General features: G+C 38.9%; 1 pseudogene; it reads right to left on the bottom strand.

Annotated features, from left to right (window-relative positions):
• Window positions 1-5,404: 5,404 nt before the first annotated feature.
• On the bottom strand, window positions 5,405-10,932 carry LOC137287086 (glutathione S-transferase A4-like; annotated as a pseudogene).
• Window positions 10,933-14,506: the final 3,574 nt, after the last annotated feature.

The raw sequence follows: 14,506 nt of genomic DNA on the forward strand, positions 1-14,506 counted from the left end.
AGACAATCCTGCCATTCATATTCATACACCTCCAATAACAATGCTAGTATTCCTATCCATACAACCCCAGTGATAACCCTAGCATTCCTTAACATACTCCCCCAGTGACAACCCTTCCATTCTTACATGTACTACCAAAATGACAACCCTAGCATTCCTTTCCATACTCCCCTATGATAAACCCTAGCATTCCTATCCATACTCCCCCAGTGACAACCCTAGCATTCCTATCCATACTCCCCCAGTGACAACCCTTGCATTCCTTTCCATACTCCCCCAATGACAACCCTAGCATTCCTTTCCATACTCCCCTATGATAAACCCTAGCATCCTATCCATACTCCCCCAATGACAAACCTAACATTCCTGTCCATACTCCCCCAGTGACAACCCTAGCATTCCTTTCCATACTCCCCTATGATAAACCCTAGCATTCCTATCCATACTCCCCCAGTGACAACCCTTGCATTCCTTTCCATACTCCCCCAGTGACAACCCTAGCATTCCTTTCCATACTCCCCTATGATAAACCCTTGCATTCCTATCCATACTCCCCCAATGACAAACCTAACATTCCTGTCCATACTCCCCCAATGACAATGCTAACATTCCTATCCATACTCAACCAGTGACAATGCTGGCATTCTTATCCATACACCCCCAGTGACAATGCTGACATTCCTATCCATACTCCCCCAGTGACAATGCTGGCATTCCTATCCATACTCCCCCAGTGACAATGCTGGCATTCCTATCCATACTTTCCCAGTGACGATGCTGGCATTCCTATCCATACTCCCCCAGTGACAATGCTACCACTCATATTCATACTTCTCCAATTACAAGCCCGTCAGCCATAGTCTCTCACTGTCAGTGCTATAATTAATACCCACATCATCCTGATTACAATCACGTCAATAATGTCCACAGTTATATGCTTTCTTTTAAGGGAATTTAGCTAGACGTGTCTATGTAAAACTGCAGTAAGTGCGTCCGCCTACAAGACTGACACATTGCTTTTCAACTTGATACGACGACTGGCTTACAGATTCATGGGTAGTCTTCGTGTTTGGCTTTACAGTGGACAGTTTAATTACAACATACTGTTACACTCTTGCTAATCAAGTATTTTAGTTAATTCGTTAATAGACACTATTATTGTGTTATAATGAAGTTTTGGTCTAAACGACGGCGTCAAGATTGGAACATTAAGAAAGCAACTCCGTTCAACCTGTAACGTGACTGCACTCTGAAGTTCTGAAATAGTCTCAACTATGACTCATTCCTTCCCTATCGGTGACAGTCAAGGGTGTTTTGTTCCTGTAGCTCACGCTGTAAGAAAAACAACTCAGGATGAACTTTAAAGTTGACCGAGATATCGATAGATAGACATAAAGTTTCAAGTATCGTTAGTAGAACCTAATCTTACCCTCTGTAAGACAGATAGATGTTGTTGCTGATGTTGATTCCCTGAACTGATTCCTTGAATACGCTGCTACGAACTGTACAGAATTAAAATCATACTTGAATTTGTCGGCAACTGCTAACCGAACTTTGAAAGACGGTGAAACTGATTTCGATGACGACCAGAGGTCTTCAGGATAGTAATATGTATGCCTAATTTTTGTCTTAATTAAATTTTTCGACAAAAAATACAAAACGATTCCCGACATGAATAGCCAACTTTTTTCAAGGTCGGGAGACGCATAATGCTGCGTTCAATAGCAATTTCCTTCAATCGATTTTTGGCCATGCCTTACAGTGGACATAATAATTTCTATATACCGTTAAACTCTTACAAATTAGGTATTTTAGGTAATTCGTCAAGCGACTATTGTTGCATTATGGCAGTAGTTAAGACATATCCATAAAGGGTTTAGTTTAGTGGAGCGCATGGCAAGCGTGTGGAATAAACAAAACAAGCATCTTAAAAATGGGATTTGCAAGGCTTTGTATGTGGACGCATAGCAGTAACTCCTGGAATCCGCGGCGAATATTTAAGAATTTCGCGACCAGTTGGAATAAATTCTGCATTCTGAACCTGTAATGGTTTTGAGCTTCATGACATTCAAGGTACAGTCGTTCGTTTGAGTTGCTATTTTTTATAAAACGTTTTTCTGGCTTTAGAAAGATCACCTTCAAAAGTATTCTTACGAATGACATCGGGATTGGCATACAAGCTGTACTAAATGTCGTAAATTCCGCGGCAGAAAAAATGGCAAATTCAGCAGGTATTCCGCACGAAAATGCGTTTTCCGCCAACTAAACGATTTTCTGCATTAACTAGTAGTGTCCAAGATTTACTCTGCAACTACGGAACTGAGGCTGTTATATGGTCAAATCCACCACAGGTACTTTCAGCGCTTACATGCGTGTACCGGTGTATGGCTGTCGTGTTCCTATGGTTCCACAGACATCATTCACGATGCTACCCCTGCGATGTTGACGTAAATTGCTTACACACTAATCAGTCGCTCGGATATTATAGCTGTCAGCGAACGTGAAGGGTGCCTGAATTAAAACAAACATAGATTCTGTTGTATTCTAGTCCAGGAGGATTCTTTAGAAGGAGGAAATTATTAATGAACGCCATTTCCGTTCCTGCCATTACTTTATGACAACATTGCAAAGGGCATGTCACTGCGATTGCTGACTTGATACTCTCAAGATGCCCCGGCCTTTGTTCGGAGAGCTGAATGTAATTGCCTGTAAGCAGACGGCAATCCGCAGGCCAACAGAAACGGCGAGTCCTCTCCACCACTTACAATGAACCCATGAACATCCGGGTTAACAATGGTCTTCCAGCAAACCATGCTTGCCGGAAGAGACGACTAACGTGATCGAATGGTCATGATACATGATTGGTAATCCTAATTGCTCAGATCATTTCTCATAACGTTAAACACTGAAATGTCAATTGTCTTGACTGGACATGTACTGGACATGTACAGACCGCAGTCATATAGAGGGACTATTGCTGTGTGCAGCGTCAAACAACCAAATAGACCAGTAATAACACAGCCGCAAAGAAGAATCTTCTTTTCTTAACAAAAGTCATCAGAAGATAACATATCCCCTCGCCCCCCAAATATTTGAAAGGACAAATCATCTGACAGTTACTTAATGTCTTTTAGACTAAGTTTGAATCGTTTCCATGGAAATCGTGAAAAATATAAATGTCATACATCTGTACACAGCAAAAGGCACCACTACAAGATCCCAGATATCTGCTAAGATCTGTTGAAAGATATTCAATGGTTTTTAAAGTGCTCTGGAAACGAATCCCATCCCTCCATTTTGAGACTAAATCAGAATTGTTTCCATGGAAAACGGGAAAAATGAAAGTGCCAAACTTTGCTGAAAGGTATTAAGAAGTTTTAGAGATGTGCTCCGAAAACGAAGCACCACTTTGGGTTCTGACTGATGTATCTACCAAGTTTTGCAGAACATTATTGAACGGTTTTTCGTTCTGCACCGGAAACGAAGCTCATTCCTCCATTTTGAGTCCGAACCGTTTTTATGGAAACAGAGATAATAATAAATAACAAAAATCTGTAAAGAGCAAAAGACACCACTTTGGGATCTGCCACACATATCTACTAAGTTTTACAGATATTACAAAGTTTTTTTAGATTTACTCAGGAAACGAAACACACCTCTCAATTTTGAGACAAAGTCCGAAAAGTTTCCAGGGAAACTGAGAAAATAACAAATCACAAAAACCTGTAAGTACCAAGAGGCACCACTTCAGGTTCTGACTGATATATCTACTAAGTTTTGCAGAAAACTACTAAAGGCTTTTGGAGTTCTGCTCTGGAAACGAAACACACCTCTCGCTTTTGAGACAAAGTCCGAAACGTTTCCATGGAAACCGAGGAAATAATTCACAAAAACCTGTAAGTACCAACAGGCACCACTTTAGGTTCTGATTGATACATCTACCAAGTTTTGCAGAAAAATAAAGAACGATTTTTGAGTCCTGCTCCGGAAACAAAGCCCACCCCGCCATTAGACTAACACCAAAATGTTCCATGGGAAAACAAAAACAAAAACAAAAATACAATAAAAATTCCAAAAATCTGTAAACAGCAAAAGGCACAACCATAAGTTCAGAGTATTATATCTATCAAGTCTGATCTAAAAATATGCTCCGGAAACAAAATGATTGCGGGTGGACTGGCGGACGGACAGGCAGACGAGGCGTCGACTATATCCCCCTGAATTACTTGCCGGGGATAAAAATGAAATAGCAGGCTCACTAACTGTCCAGTCTATGACTCCCAACTTCAGTTTAACAATTAATAATCTTTTTTATTTTGATTATTCTTTATCAAACGTTTTCTGTGTGCTTTTCCTATAAACGATGAAGAAACTGTTCAAATCTGAAAATAATCCATGAAAATGAGTACAAACCTTACTGGTGGAACGCTGTCTTTTGAATTGGCGATAATTCTTGATACAAAAACAAAACGAACCCAAAAACAACAAATAAAAAACGCATAGGTAACACTTTGCGCTGCACTGCACGTCTCCTACAGTCATTGGGCGTTATCCCCCAAACAATCCATTCGAGGGTGTTAAGGTTTTCAAGGTCGGACGCATAATGCTCCGTTCACTAGTAATTTACTTCAATCGATATTTTGGGGCAATCTGCGAACACCAGACGGCTGCTTCACGTTGTACTATTTTCAAATCATGTCAGGCTTGAGTAACATGTCTCAACTGTTTGGGAGTCTTAGCTGCTGTATGAAAACACAAATTATTATCGACATTTAAAGAACAAACATTGAGTTAAGATCCACGTCGCCATATTTAGGTGAAAGAATGTCACAATACTTCACCGTGTTTGCAAGGCATATGTTCACATCACTGTGGGTCCAGTCGACTTTCCCCCTCAAGAAGTAGTTTACTCTACAGTTAGCCGTCGCCTGAATATGACGCTCTACCTCACTTTCTTCCGATACCATAAGCTTAACAAATTGATGCAATATTTTTCAAGCATCCAGCTTCAACCATTACCTATATGTTTTCATAAAGTTCACATTATTCCAAAGCTATTTCATCATAGACAATTTGTATTTATGTTTAGAGTTGTGAAATTTCAACTTTTGAAATGTTTCAGTGAAACACAGTATTCTTTTCAATGTCACTCGTTTTTGTGAAAAAGTGGTAATGTTGGCAAGAAGTCCGGATTGGTGGAATCCCCAAATGCCAGACTATACAGCATGATGCACATCAAACATGGGGGGCCTGTACAATGAAAGGGAAATAACTCGTGTCATATTGGAAGAGGCTATAAAATCTCACCCCTAAGAAAACTCTAAATGTTTTTCTTTCTTACATTGGAGAATATCATCTCAATGATATTCGCATTTATTAAAAAACGGTTATTCAACAGATGTCATCTAGCGTTTGTATTCCATCTGAAGTATTTCACAAACGTCCTTAACATGCTCAGGGGTGTTTGAAGGTCTGCGATGAGGTCCCTTAAGAAAAGCAGCGATATTTGGGAGTGTTGTCATCATTTTGTAGAATTCCTGGAAAACATTAAAAACGCAACGTGATCACTTTCGAAAAGACATATATTTTAATTTCTATATTCAATCAAGGACATATTATTAATCCCAGAGTTTTGAAGATGTTATGGCTCATGTTGGAAATACTTCAGAACAAGAGACCATTATGTGGGAAAATCAAGCAGTCATGGAAGGAATTCAAACTTCCACATCGGTTATTGTTAAGTCAGAGATTATCATCGAACCACTTGTGGCTACAGCTGAAAAAAATGCTACTAAAAAGAATTATAGCTCAAGAACATAAGACTCACTTTAGATAGGGGACAGTTGTGTGTGTTGGGGAATACTTGCCTTTGAGTATGGACCATATATTTGTGGAGAAGAATACTCACCTTTCCGTGGGGAGAGTTATGGAGAAGAATACTCACCTTTCAGTAGGAACCATTGTGGAGGAGAATACTCACCTTTCAGTAGGGACCACATTTCAGTAGGAACCATTGCGGAGGAGAATACTCACCCTTCAGTTAGACATTTGTGGAGAACACTCAGCTTTGTATATGGATATTTGTGGAGGAGAATACTCACCTTTCACCAGGTACAGCTGTGGAGCAGAATAGCCAGTATGCTCACACTTTTGTCGAAGTATTTGCAGATCAGACAACTTACCTTCAACTTTGGATAGCCATCCAGAACACCTTCCCCAAATTGCTCGTGTGATGTAAGCAGAGGTTCGAGAAGACCAATGTCAGCAAGGGTCAATCCTTTACCCACCAGGTACCCACTGCTGCTTGCCTCCAGAATCTAGATTCAGTAAGACAACCAAAATTGAAAATTTAACCAAAAATTATTTATCATACATATCCTATTTCATGTCTTATACTCTCTCTCTTATGGCAACCACAGGGAAGAAGCACACTGTTTAAGTGAAGTTAAATATACATGACTTAAAAAATATGTTTAAATGTACAGAGTTTGAAGTTCAAAAGCAACTAGTGCATGCCGTGTATCACGCAAACTAAATATTAATAACTGGTTTATCTACAAACTGTATTAGGAGTGAGTATGGCTTTTCAAGGCTTTTAGTAATATTTCAGCAATATCACTGTGGGGAACTCCAGAAACAGGCTTCACACACGGTACACGTGGAGATAGAAACAAGGTCTTCAGTGTGACGAGCAGACACTTTAACCATTAGGCTACCCCACTGTCCCCTGTATTAAGAGTACAGTGGTGTAACTTGAGGTATGAAATGCTTTATTTCATCAAAAACAAAGGGGAATTGTTGCAAGTATGTTTTACTTCAACTTCAGGTCTTAAGTCTATAAATAAAAGGATGTCAAACTTTTACCCATGTCAGAATCTGACCATAATCAACATACTGCAATAAAGATGATTACTCATTTCTTCTTTGTTTACCTTTTCATACACAGGAAGATATCTGGGAAAAAATTTCTTCCGATAATCCTCCAGAATTGATTCAACGTCGTCGAACACCAGGAAGTCAAAGCTGTTCATGAAGTCCCGTGTCCCCTCAAAGTACATTTCCACTCTGTGAACATACAATATAAGGTACAAGATGTTGTAAGAAATAACCAGGTACACATACTTCACTGTGATTTGAAGTTTGAATAATGATTGTAATGCATGGTGGAACAACTTAAGACTGACTATCCGTCCAACTTCAATACACAGAACTGGTAGCAGCACATGAGCCAATTCACTGAAAAACAATGGATGAGGTTAATTCCTTATTAGCTTTACACCTTCTTTGCAGATTTACATGACACTAGTGACAGAATGAAAACACTTCATAAATCTCAATGTTTGTAATTTTAATCTGAATAAATGAGAACGATGAGACCTATTGGTGCCAAACTGTTTAAATTGAGCTTAAGGTTTCATAGAATGAGCAAACAAATGCTCCCTGAATACCTATACTGTTTGAAACATGTTTTCGCATGAATAGTACATTTGTCTGACCCATCACACCAGCTAAGATTTAGGCAGGCTGTCAACTAAGATCATTCAGATTAAAAATCCTTAACTAAACATTTATATCCTATTCACATATATTTTGTTCATTTTCACTTTTTTCAAAATAGCACATTCTAGGCCCACAGGTTGAGAAATTCCTATGAATACCCTCTTTGACCTAAATCAGTCCATTCAACTTATCATCAAGTAGACATCAGGTTGTTCATGTAGGTATACCCCTTCAGACTGGTCAAGTTTTGACTGATGACCATTCATTTATTTATTTTTTTTCTTTCAAAGGATTGTTTTTTTTGCACATTATTACAAAAAAACATGTCACACTGAAAAACTCAAAATAAACCCCAACCACATGCTCCTGATATGTTAGCTCCCAAATCTGTCCAGGATACAGTTACCCAGCGAAGTAAGACATACACAAAGTCTGTAACAAAAATAAGTTTGATTGAAACAAATAACTTTACTTAAAATGAAAAGAATCTCTAGTGTGCTTGGAGGTTAAAAAATCTGGGGAAATGTAAAACTAGCTTCATTTAGAGCTGTTGCCTGGTGAAAAGTCCTGGGCCAAAGGGGAAATATTGTGGTTCAGGGACTGTGACAGACCAAATTTGGCATTTTACAAGAGGCAATCTTAGTGACATAAGGTCACTGGATCCCATATTGGGATGCCAATCATAGATTGCCAGGTCCAGATGCAATTATTTTCAGACAGCCACCATAAAACTGCAGCACAGGGCTAAACATCAGTATGTGATGAATTATCAATATAGATATGCATGTGTGGGGAATACTTACAAGCCATTTTCAGTCAGGTTAGAACCATATAAGCCCTCCCTTATGGCTATGTAGTGTAGGATTGCCCTCCTCTGTACGAGGTTCTGTCCATCTATCTCCAGCAGAGGCAGCTGACCGTACAACAACTTGCCACCTGGTGATTCAGTTACGAAGGAAATACTCATATAATGTGAGCACATGCAGATAAATTACTTGCATCCTTCAAATACTTTTTCATGGGTTTTTAAACGTTATGCAAACTACACAAAACTAAATTCCGTACAAAAGCGTGTCCGATCCAGTTGTACTGATGGTTTGGTTTGATTGTTTAGTAATATTACAGCCATATGACGGCAACCTGTAAATAATCGAAGCCGGACCAGACAACCCAATGATCAACAGTATGGGCACACATCTATGTAATTGGGATACAATGACATCGAGCCTGACCAAATGATCTCTTAGTTGCCTCTTAAAACAAGCATGGGTTACTGAAGACCAGTTCCAACTCGGATCTTCTCTGGTGACTTGCATTCATGAGCAACAGACATAATGTGTAAAGCAATAAAGTTTCTGGAGGTAGTCATTTCACTTCTAAAATGAAGCCTAGATCGTGATTGAGTATAAATACGTATCAGAATGGTTTGAGTAAACAATACATTTGATGATCAAAGTCATGGAATTTGTTTGTCAACAAAACATTCAAGATTTGGTAGTCTACACATCAGCAAGAGCACCTGATGATACACATAATATACATGATTTAAATCAGTGGATTGTCTGACCCTGATGTTGCCAGGACACATTACCTGATCTCAGTTGAAGGAATTCCTCTCTTGACTCCACATTATGTTCTGTGAACTGAAAAAATCAGTGATTCATTAAAAAACACAGTCAAAATGTCATAAAAACTCAGCTTTTGTCTCTGTTGTATTAATTCTATAGCTATTACTTATATATATTAAGCCAAAGCATACAAAAATCATTAACTGTGTAAATTAAGGATTCTGGTAATTTCTGTAAAACGATTATCACAAATACAACAAAAACAAACAAATAGATACATAAATAAATATAAACAATAAAAGAATGAAAAAAGTATCTTTAATGTGTTAAAAATCAAACATCACTCTTGGAACCTAACTTTTTTACTAGCATTACAATATTCTAAAATGCATAATGAAAGTGGATTAATTTCACAATGCTAGGGGACAAGCTTCTTCTCTTGATCAAATTATGAAAGAAGAAAGTGATTTGAAAATATCAAACAGCAAAAGAATGCAAAATATAAAACTAGAATGCTGTACTTCCTCCAGTAAAGTCTAGGTGTAGATCCTGTGACACTTCATAAGTCTGGTATGAATTTGAGGCTTGGCAATTTCAGGATTTGCTAAAACCAATCTTCAATCTCATAGTTTAAATGTTTTTGATTTTAAAAAGTGCTCCTGTTTAGAATTGTGGTATCATATTTCGGGAAAATCACATAGAAAGTCTTAAATTACCATTGTTTAATTGTGTTTAATTGTTACCTATTGTCTATTGGTACATTGTAGTCCAGTGTTTTATCATGGCTCTGCATTTATTGAATGAATGTGGTATAAGAATATCAAATAAATTAAAACTGTAACCAACCAAGTATCAGCTCAAAACTTTGAAAATGGATACAAGTTTTAACTACTGAAGTTCTAGGTGTGGGCGTTAGCTCGTCATGCCGAAGACATGGGTTCGATTCCCACATGGTTACAATGTGTGAAAAAACATTTTTCGTGTCCCCCACCGTGATATCGTTGGAATATTGCTAAAAGCGGTGTAAAACCATATTCACTCACTCTAGGCCTGGGTGTGGGTGGGGGACGAGTGCTTAATTGTGATACTGGTTTTACATATCACAAAATCAACTTATCTGATTTATGAGTGTTTTATATTGTACCTAAGGTAAACCTAGTTCATATGAATAAACTCGTATTCCAGCCTAGCACACCTTGGTATAGTGCGAAGTCGTCTAGTTATATGCTGGACTAAGGTAAACCAATACCATATACATCTGTATGCTGTCAGAAGTTGTCATTACAGCTAATTTTAAAATTAAAATATGGGCTTATCATTGAGGGTGTTGATTCCACCTAGTGCAGTGCCTCATACAGAATGGTTTAAGGGAAGAGTTCTTTCCGAAGATCTAATTTGAAGTCCATCTCACCTCAATTCCTGCAGCACAGAGAGTCATCCTAATGAGATCAGCAAAGCCTCGTCCGTCAAAGTATGTGAGTCGCGGTTGAGTCGTCATGGTCCGTGCACAACGTAGCTGATCGCAACACCGGCCAGTTTAACAATCCAGTCTCTCCACTGCCTGAAATGCAAGTCACTAGCTGAATAAACTACGCCTCGAGAGATACGCAGGTCGGACGTGAAGTACCCTGACCTCAAAAGATTACCCAATACCGACAGTGATGTGAACGAAACTGCAGCCGCTTGTGCGAGTAGCGATAAGGCGATGTGCAATCTCAACACGCTCTCTGTTGTTTATCTCCAGTAACATTTTCCATTGTGATCGCAAAAGGTCATGGTCACTGCATGTCATGCTGCACAGTTACGATCCTCAAACTGGTTGTTGCATACTGCGTCCCTCAAATGTGGGTCAACACTTGAAAACGGTCGCGCATATCACTGCATCGTATCAGTTCATCTAAAGTTTCGTCGTCCGTCCTTGACCTTTTTAAAGGGACCGAACCTCTCGCCACAGCAACCCAAGTTTCCCTCCCGTGCCATAAGCCAGGTATATAGATCTACATAGATTTTTTAATTTATTGCGGCTGTGAGCTGGTCCTTTGTCTCCATGGATGAGATCGTCATGTTTTATGATCTTACACAAGGTTTTGTGCATGTCCACAACAGTGTTTGCCCTTAATCCCGAAAAACCTCAGTTGTGGGTCCTGATCAAAATGTGTAGGTCGGGGCTTTCTCTAGTAGACCTATGTTGATATGGAAATAAACTGGGGATGAAAGAGCTGTCGTTTTGGTAAATGTACAAGCCACAAGCTGATGGGGCTGATATTTTCTGCCAGTGTAGACACTTGCCGGATTTGACAATGCCGGTTTTGGCAGCTCCCGCTGTATGTCGTGACTTCGTGTCGCTTTTTCTACCTAGCAGTGTGTGGCGATTTAAATACTTGACCAGAAGATGGCCCCTTTACGTGCCTGTAATGGGAGATTTCAACCTGCACTTGGTAGTTGATATTGTTTTATAGTTTAAGTCTAAATTGTCGGCAAAGTGGTTGATACCAGTTACCTTTCAAACAAGCTCTTTCATCTGATAACTTTCTTCAGAATATATCGGGCTGTTGGCATCGGAACACACCTATAGAGGTATACTACAGAACATGTAACAATATACAACATTTGTTGGTTAAAACATATGTCTCCTGACTGAATGTGTGCACATGTCATCATAGTCGGGCGGTGTGGGATTTGCACCAGTGGTTACTGTTGTTCACTTGTCCTAGAATATCAGCTTTCCGAAAACTGAAACAGTAAACACTCTGCTATGCCTCTGAATGTGTAGTTTACAGTTTGTGGTCTCCTGGCAGCCAAACGAGAGATGCTGGCAGATATAGGTCTTGGAGAATCAATTGTTACAATACAGCACTAAGTGCTATGGTGATAAAGTTTGGCGAGATTACTCATCTTATCAAGTGTTTGTGCACTGGAAGTGACACGCCCCCAATTTTCATCTCCGACATGTACTTAATTTGAGTGAGTTTGTGAGTTTAATTTTACGCCGCACTCAGCAATATTCCAGCTATATGGCGGCGGTCTGTAAATAGTCGAGTCTTGACCAGACAATCCAGTGATCAACAACATGAGCATCGATCTGCGCAACTGGGAACCGATGACGTGTCAACCAAGTCAGCAGTTCTGACTACCCGATCCCGTTAGTCGCCTCTTACAAGGATCGTCGCCTTTTATAGCAAGTATGGGTTGCTGAAGGCCTATTTTACCCCGGATCTTCACGGGTCTGTGCTTTGATATTTCGTGTCAGTTCACTATTGCCACGAAATCGTACACATAAAACATGGATCTGAACGACCACACTGATTAAATATAGTTAGCATCTTCATTTTAGCAAATTGATGACGTGTAATTCGTTACGTTGGCCAAATTTTGTTATATTGTGTGTGTTGGAAACAAACTGAACGCCCCTTAATAGTAACTAGAAAATGTTTTTTACCACATTTTAAAGATAATAATTAATAGATCTAATACTTTTGAAACACATAAATGATTCATTCCTCAATGTTTTTTTCATAACAATGTATGTGCTTTCAAATACGGAATAATAATCGAAGAATATGGTCTGTTTATTATTTGTATTCATTTGGTATATTCATTTGAATATAACATTGGGTTAATCATGGTGATGCAACAGGCATCAATGTTAGAAAGGTTTAACAACAGTCATGGTATGGCAACATCTGGGTGATGCCTCTGGGAACTCGACTACACATCGGAGTATTACATACTACATTCAATATATGTTGTATAATAGTCGTAAAAGGAAAACGGACACATCATGAAATATTCATAAATGTGCGTGTTTTAGCTTGTTTTGAAAAAGCCCATTCATAAAAGGAAAGTGCACCTTGTTTAATGGATGGAGCTCATGTTTGTTAAAGACATGATTAGCCAAAAAATTTATTAAAAAAACAAAAAAACAAAAAACAAAAAACAAACAAACAAACAAAAAAACAAACAAAAAAACAGTTGTTAATGTCACATAATGAGTTCATTTCCTAGTATATAAAAGCACTGTCACTGTATCCGGGGTCGGGAGATGGGGTACATTGGTTAGTTTGTTGTTTACGGCTACACTAAGTCTGGACCAGGCAGTCCAGAGATCAACAGCCTAGGCATTGATCCAATAAAAAAAACGTTATAATGTGAGACTGTACCCATATTAATTGTTTAAGACACATACAAAATTCTTTGGCTAAGTGAAGTTCACATACAGGCAATACATGCATATGAAACTCATAGTCAACAATAGATCTTCCCCACAATATACAATATTTACAGTCATTCAGTGGGACATTTGTGCATCTTCCAAAATCGACTAGAAGTTCAACCTACTATATCTGTAAAGAGCCATGTATAGTCAAGTGCATAGGGATAGGGAGTGCAATATTCTTTTCCACATTTAACGCTCATTTTAAAATGCTGTTAGTAGAAGGAATCAGACAAACGATTGATAGAACTACATGTACATCGTGCTTGTTGTAGGGTCTAAAATGATCTTTGTTTCAAAAAGGTGAATAAACATCTCCACATCTTGTGCAAATAGCACATGTTCAATTTCAAATCTAAACATAAGATTTTTAATGAACAGTCCATGCTATACGGCAGTGGCGAGATAGTTTGCATTCATTCAAGTACAGTAGTCTGCACCAGTACCATATAGCCTTTGTGGTGTGTACAAGTTGGAGAGGGGTTCTGCCTCATTCTTCCATCAGTGTAAGTAAACTTATCCTCAGCACTTTTCGTTTCACTCCACTACTGGGTCTATCAAAACCTCATGGGAGGTCGCGTCAGGTAACCTTTGAGATTGACCAATCAGAACACAGCTTACCAAATCGCGAAAGTGCACATTCGCACATAGCTTTTGAACTTTTTATCTCGAAAAGGTTCCGAATGCTGTTTAGCATACGCTCGCTTCCGGGTGATGCACACGGCGTCCGTACAGCCATGACAACAGTGAGTAAAGGATGTCATCTTGCGGAATTATTAGGTAATGGTAACCATGTCAACAGAGGCCCCAAAGTGTATATATTATGGGTCAAATAACTGTGTTATATGCGGATATTTGTTTGTGAAGAGATCTGTGTCAGTGACCTGAATATTTTGAAAGTCCCGCCGATCCCTAAATAGTAGCCATTGTCTGCTTGGGTAAATCTATTTAAGTATCTCGCGTTTGATTGGACGGTCATTGGTCACTCAAAGGTTGCCTGACGCGACCTTTTATTAGGTTTTGTTAGACTCAGTGGTGGAGTGTAACGAAATACATTGAGCCTAAGTTTACTTAGACTGTTCTTCCATAGCATTGTTTGCAGTTTTGAGAAACCGTTTACACATGTTTTGCCGTACATCTTCAATACATTTATGGTATGAGGTCCCCTATACTTCTGCACACTTACACACTGCAGGAACAATCACAGCATTAAATATCATAATTA

Source organism: Haliotis asinina, chromosome 6 (assembly GCF_037392515.1).
Source record: "Haliotis asinina isolate JCU_RB_2024 chromosome 6, JCU_Hal_asi_v2, whole genome shotgun sequence".
Taxonomy (NCBI): Eukaryota; Metazoa; Mollusca; class Gastropoda; order Lepetellida; family Haliotidae; genus Haliotis; species Haliotis asinina.